We start from the raw sequence: 6,772 nt of genomic DNA on the forward strand, positions 1-6,772 counted from the left end.
AGAAATGAAGGAAAACGCTGCTTAGGAACATGCCAAAGCAGCAGGTGGCGATATATTCCTAACCGTGTAGAAATGTTGGCCAATCAGAAGTCTAGAAGCCTCGGTGGGAAAAGTAAACAAAGCTGGGGCATAGAAGCAGAACCGAGTCGTATGTGTGGAGGGACAGTAACTGTGTGTGTATATGTAAGCATTTAAACACTGCAGAGAGTACAATTAACAGTAACAGTATTGTAGAAATTCATTTCACCGAAACAATAACGTGGCGCACAGTGTGACGTCAAAAAAGGCGCACACCTTTGACGCTGCGTTTTCTCCGTTTTTCTCGTCCACACGTAAATGCAAAAACGGAGTTTTAGAAAATATCCACCTGGCCGGAGTTTTTAAAAATCTCCGTTTTCAGTGACCAAAAACGGCGTTTACGTGTGGACGAAAGGTGCAAACGCATAGAAAAATCTGCGTTTTCAAAAATACCCGGGTACGTGTGGACGTAGCCCTAATGTGACGTTGTTGTCCCTGGCTCTCTTCCTCTCTCTCTTTCCCTCCCGCTCTGTTCCTGTGCTACTGCGAGTGTAACTACCGCCGCTTCCCCCTCTGCCCAGCACAAAGCACAAGGCTCGTGTGCGGAGTGAAGCGGAAAAAAAGTGTGAGAGAGCAGGGTGAGAGAAGGAAGAAAAAAAAAAAACAGCTCGCGATAAGAAGCCGGCTCGTGTCGTTCACGTCAAAGATCCGCCTCTAAGAGCCATTTCGTTCGCGACCGACACATCTGTCTTCTTCTTGATATCAAATATATCCATAATAGGTATTTCAGTATTTTATACTTTTTATTATGGTTTCCTGAAACACTTCTTTTTTTTTTTCTCCCATGAAAGTTTATTGAATAACAAACACTACATTTGGCACATCTAGAAACTAAGATTATCAGAACACCAAAAAACTAATTATCAGATACGTCACCTCATGAAAGCGCATGATGAAGCTTTTTAAAAGCTTTAAAAACAAAAAAACAACAAAATGATGCAAAATAGTAACTGTAATAAAATAAATATTTATAATCATAAAAAGAAAAGTCCCTGATTAGATTTACTATATGACAGTTAAATATTACACAAAACAATAACAGTCAGGTGGCTGGGGAAAAAAGCATCAGAGTCACTTGTTTCATGCAACTGCACTTTGTGGTACTAAGGTAGAGAAGAGTAAAGCGGAGGGGGGGGGGGGGGGGGGGGGGGGGGGGGGGGGGGGGGGGGGGGGGGGGGGGGGGGGGGGGGGGGGGGGGGGGGGGGGGGGGGGGGGGGGGGGGGGGGGGGGGGGGGGGGGGGGGGGGGGGGGGGGGGGGGGGGGGGGGGGGGGGGGGGGGGGGGGGGGGGGGGGGGGGGGGGGGGGGGGGGGGGGGGGGGGGGGGGGGGGGGGGGGGGGGGGGGGGGGGGGTGTCTATTTTTATAACTGAGCAGTTACAGACTCTGCCATGAATCATTTTATTGTGATAATGCTCAACCACTTGAAAGGCATTCTCTCTTTTGCATCACTGAGTAGATACATGAAAAATTATAATACCATTCTCCTGTTGCACTTTGTGAGTTGGCACCATGTCTGATAATTTAGAACTGAAATGATACAAAACAAATGCTCTAAGGCAGTGGTTCTTAATCTTGTTGGAGGTACCGAACCCCACCAGTTTCATATGCGCATTCACTGAACCCCTCTTTAGTGAAAAATAAAATATGATTTTTTTCAAATTCAAGACATATGTTTTTTATTGGTGCACAAAATGAGCCGTGCATGTCACGGTGGAGGCTCTGCCGAACCCCTGAGACCGACTCACCGAACCCCTAGGGTTCGATCGAACCCAGGTTAAGAACCACTGCTCTAAGGTCTTCTGGGGGATTGGGACAAGAACTGAAAGTACACAATGAGATTTTGTCATGGTTCGGATTTTGAGGAAGAGACTACGACTGCATGTTCTCAGTAGATGTCAGAATAGTGATTTTTATTATACATATGTACATATGGGGAAGATGAGCAGTACAAGGCTCTAAGCGCTGATCTCCCCCGAACAGTTTCTTCACAAGGGTTTTATTGCAATGATGACATCAAGTCACATGATCGGTATCAGTCAATTCCCAGAACTCAGGAAGTTTCCCCTTATATGGCCTCCAGATGTTTCCACTCAGTCCAGCACTCGGAGAAAACCGTGTGTGTGTGGTGTGTATCTCTATTCGTGTCTATTGTGTGTGTATGTCAAACAGAGAGCATGTCCTGAGCCGACCTCACAGTTCTCCATGAGTGTGTGCGTGTCCTACATGACTATGTAGGTGCGTGTAGTGTGGACTTAAATGTGTGTACTCTGTGTAAGTGTATTCAATCGTTGTCCAGAACCAAATATGGGGTTGTCTTTAGTCGGCCTCAGCTCTAACAACATTCCAATGGAATGGGTGTGGGGAGTGTGTAGTTTTGTGATATCTGAGTTCAGGCCAACCAAAGTTGGGTGTCCTCATATGACTTTTACTGCGGCCTGACTGGACCCCCAGCTAAACTGGTGCTTTACTAACTGATAGAGTATTGTATCTAGAATGCCCTTGTAGCAGATTTACTAAATGATAAGTGATACATGATAATATTGATGATAAGCTGATGCGGACTAATGAAGTAATAATGAAATAATAACAGTGCCTTATGACTGATATATAGTGACAGTAAAATAGGATGTTTTCCTCAATAATTTCAAACCATTTCAGCTTTTTGTGCCCACAATCATTAGTGTCATTATTCCAAAGAAAGAAAGAAACAAAACCCTGAACCATGCCACTCAGTTTGAATTCTTCAGTTAGGCTGCAGGACTGTAACAGCGTTACGTTTCCGTAATGGTCCATTTGATTCACCTTTTATCCTGAAACACTTCTGTAAGTTAGTTCCTTCACACATATAAACCTTTTTTTTTCAGCTGCAAAAGCTTGAACTTGTTCTATTTAAGAAAAAACTCTTTTAAAATGAATTGAAGTTAGGTTTGTTCTAAGTCATGTGTTTGGAAAATTTAATATGTGCTTTACTGATACTGCTCAATGTCTTAGCAGACATTTATGTTTGAAAATAATCTAATTTGCAAATAAAGTAATGCCTAACAAATCTCTTGTCGTTGTGCATGTCTTCATTTTAAAGTTCTGATGCTGGTCTATAAAGCTCTGAATGGTTTAGGACCAAAATACATCAGTGACCTCCTGACCCAGTATGAACCTTCCAGATCCCTCAGGTCATCTGGATCCGGTCTTTTATCAGTTCCCAGAGTCAGAACCAGACACGGAGAAGCTGCATTCAGCTTTTATGCTCCTTATATCTGGAACAAACTCCCAGAAAGCCTCAGATCAGCTGAAACACTTTTAAGCTTAAATTTCAAAACTAACATTTTAACTACTGATTTTATCTACTGTTTTGTTTTGTTTTTTTTTTCGATTTTAAATCATGCTTTTTTGTTTTTTTGTTTTTAATGTCTCTGTAAAGCACTTTGAATCACCTTGTTATTGAATTGTGCTATATAAATAAACTTGCCTTGTCTTGCCACTGAAGGAACAATAGGCTGGAAGGTCAGTTCATTGATCAATAATATACAAATTGTCATGGGCCCTGATCAAAGACCTCAGAAACCTGCAGTCTGAGACTGAAGAAGTCACTTGGATGAGTGACGAAACGTTTCTCCCACTTGAAAATGCTACGTCCAGATGAACAATCTTTTGGACCACCTATAATTCTAAACATTTTGGCAAATGACATTGCTATTACATGTTGGTACAAACATATGGCTTCTTCATACCTCAGTCTTTGTATGGGAAGTTGACTGGAGCTGTACTCCATAGGCGGAGCGGTGCACTTTGACATGGGAGATCTTTACCTGATCTCCCACACGAACGTCAACAATTGACGCCTCCCTCCACAAGGAGACAGTCATGGTATGTCCATCCTGAAATCACAAAAATGACAGAATGAAACATTTATTCATTAACTAATGGAAATCTCAAATATGCCTATTTTCACTATTTTCAATATTACACTTTAGTTGCACCATTACCTGTTTTAGCTGGAGCGTTATAGGCACCAGTTGTTTGCCTGAGCAAACTTCCTCACTGCCGAACACTGAAAATTCAATTAAAATATAATGTCAGTTATAGTGATTGCATAAATCTGTGTGTGTACATCTAGGTGCTACTTTCTTGACTTACTACATCTATTATTGTATTATTGTTGTTAATGATAAATCTACAACCATTTACAAAATAATAGTGGTTGATCTTGTTCTCACAATTTTGTGTTTGTTTGACAAGAACAATAAAATTATTATTTTTACTTTTAAAGACAAAAAAGTAATGGTTTCTTTGAAAACCTAAAGCAATATCAATTCTGATGGAACCACAAATATTTACCTCCACAACCTCCCCTTCCACTGTTATGAGCCCTCCAGATGTTGGGCTCATGTTTAGTGGTGTTGCTGGGGAAGGTGGATTAAGCAGCTCCTCCGCCTTTATGATGAGGGCCTCCGAGACTGCAAGGGCAGGAGCTTTAAAGAACTGTGTCCTCGCCGTAATGTTGATTAGATAAGGGGGAGCTTGGCCCCTCAGCTCATGTCCCCTCATCATGGAAGACATGCCCTCTTTGACTTTGGATGAGAATCTTCAAACAAAGTAATTTTTGCTATCGTCGATACCACCCTGAATATTACTTGGTATCAGATTGGAAAGGAAATCAGTGGTTGTCAGGGCTCTGTGTGCGGGCAGGCGGAGAGGAGGATCCAAGCGCAGGACTCGAACACAGAATTGTAAATCAAAACCTGCTGACATGAGAACCAAACACGAAGTGAATACAGAAACCAAAAACACACACAGGCATAATCTGAAGGTACGACACGTGTGGACGCGGGAAAACACAGGGCTTAAATACACAGGGTAGTAATGAGGGAATGGGCAACAGAAGGGGGACACAGCTGGGAGAGATCAGGGCTAACGAGACGTGGGGGAACCAAGCTGCACACACTAACATAAGACAAAGACTTTCACAATAAAACAGGAAACATGAATTACTAAACAAGAACGCAGACTCGACACTGAGAGACAAAATAACATGGAATACATACATGGAACTCAAACAATACATGAAACCACAAATCCTTAAGCATGGATAAACAGAAAAAAGAAACTAATAATAAGCATCATTATCACTACAAGAGAACAAGAAAACAATCCATGAAGCAGAATTAAACCAAAATATAATAAACTCAAAATACTGGGTCCAACGGACCCAGAACCGTGACAGTGGTATCGCACATCACTACCAAAAACGTTTGTCTAGGCTTGTATCTCACTTTTTTCATTTCAAACAATCAACATAAAATTTCACAGACATATTTTTATATGGTTTTTAAGGCTGTGGTGTTAATTTTTAAGCCCAGCAGCAGCAGCAACACTGGGCTGACACTAATTAGCTAGCAAGATTATAAACCTGGTGCTAAACTAAGAGAAGCCACAAAATCAGTTTGAATAAAAGTAAAAGTGTACTCACCAAGTCAGTGTATCAGGTAAAGATCCACAGCAATTATAACAATAATCTCTTGAGCTGAAGCTTCTCCAGGTTTGCTCAACATATTCCAGAAAAAATGCTGGCCCCATGAACATGTGGACTGATCCGTGCTAGGGAGGAGGACAGTAGTGATGTGGCATTTTCAAACCACATCATTTCATCCTTCCGCACTGAGAAGCAACATTTCCAGCTTACCTAGCTTTTCTAAGTAAAGAAAACTCAAATAAATTGAGTTGATCACCATTTTTGCATGAAGAGTACTGGTAAGTTACTTAAATTGAGTTCTAATGACAAATTGATAAAAATTGAGTTCTGCCTACGTAATATTTTTATTAGTATGTCTTTTTTTAATTCTATACTTCTGTTTAGAATATACTTCTGTTTCTATATGTAATGTAGTATCATGTTCTCATTGTGTTTTTTTTCTCCTTTAATGCAGCACAAACAGGTAAGAAAGGCAGTATTGTGTCCCCATTATTGCTTTCTTGTCATCTTTTTGAGTGTGTGGTGTGAGTTGGATATGAATTTCAGTTGACTGCCATTGCCATTCCAGAATGCAGATTCTGCTCTGTAGTCTCTTGCATGAGACTGGTTCAGACCATTTTGCTTCCTGGCTTGATCCTGATTGGAAAAAAGACCAGTTAACTAAGTGGCATGGATGTGTGGACTGATTTCAAATGTGCAGTAGTGATGTGCGGATCGATCCTGAAATATCGATTCCTCCGATACCAGTCATTTATGTTCACCCCCCCCCCAGACCAGCCCATTTTGAGACTCGTCTACCACAATAATTATGAAAGAGTCGTCACAAGGATTCGAGCAAGTAATGCGCCAACCATACACCCTCACTTTTTTGCGCCACATCTGTATCGCAAAAACCAAGCAACTCTCAGCAATGTTCTGCTGGAGTTTAAAATACGTACCGCACTAATTAACGCTGTCAGCCCATTGTTGATGAGGTAGCGCGAACGCCACCAGAAGGGCTCACGCACAGGGATGACATTTTATACAGCCAGCTATTCGCACATGACTCATGAAAGAGCGGCTAAGAGCGCAAGTACGTTCTTTGAATGTATAGACAACCATCGAACATTTAATGATTTAGTTTACTTTCCACTGTCTTGCTCCGCTTGTTAATCATTGAACTACAAATTAACCCTAAAATTACCCATAACAAATATCGATATTTTAATGTGAGAATCGATTCTAG

At 41.5% G+C, this 6,772-nt stretch overlaps 1 long non-coding RNA gene across 1 annotated transcript; it reads right to left on the bottom strand.

Moving 5' to 3' along the window:
* Positions 1–3,719: 3,719 nt before the first annotated feature.
* Positions 3,720–4,620, bottom strand: LOC121812964. Its single transcript, XR_006053433.1, has 2 exons — positions 4,061–4,620; positions 3,720–3,952 (listed from the first exon to the last, which is right to left on the bottom strand). It is a non-coding gene; the product is annotated as an uncharacterized LOC121812964 (long non-coding RNA).
* Between the last annotated feature and the right edge of the window lie 2,152 nt (positions 4,621–6,772).

The sequence above is a fragment of the Haplochromis burtoni genome, unplaced genomic scaffold (genome assembly GCF_018398535.1).
Source record: "Haplochromis burtoni strain Fernald_Lab_line unplaced genomic scaffold, NCSU_Asbu1 Contig_987, whole genome shotgun sequence".
Taxonomy (NCBI): Eukaryota; Metazoa; Chordata; class Actinopteri; order Cichliformes; family Cichlidae; genus Haplochromis; species Haplochromis burtoni.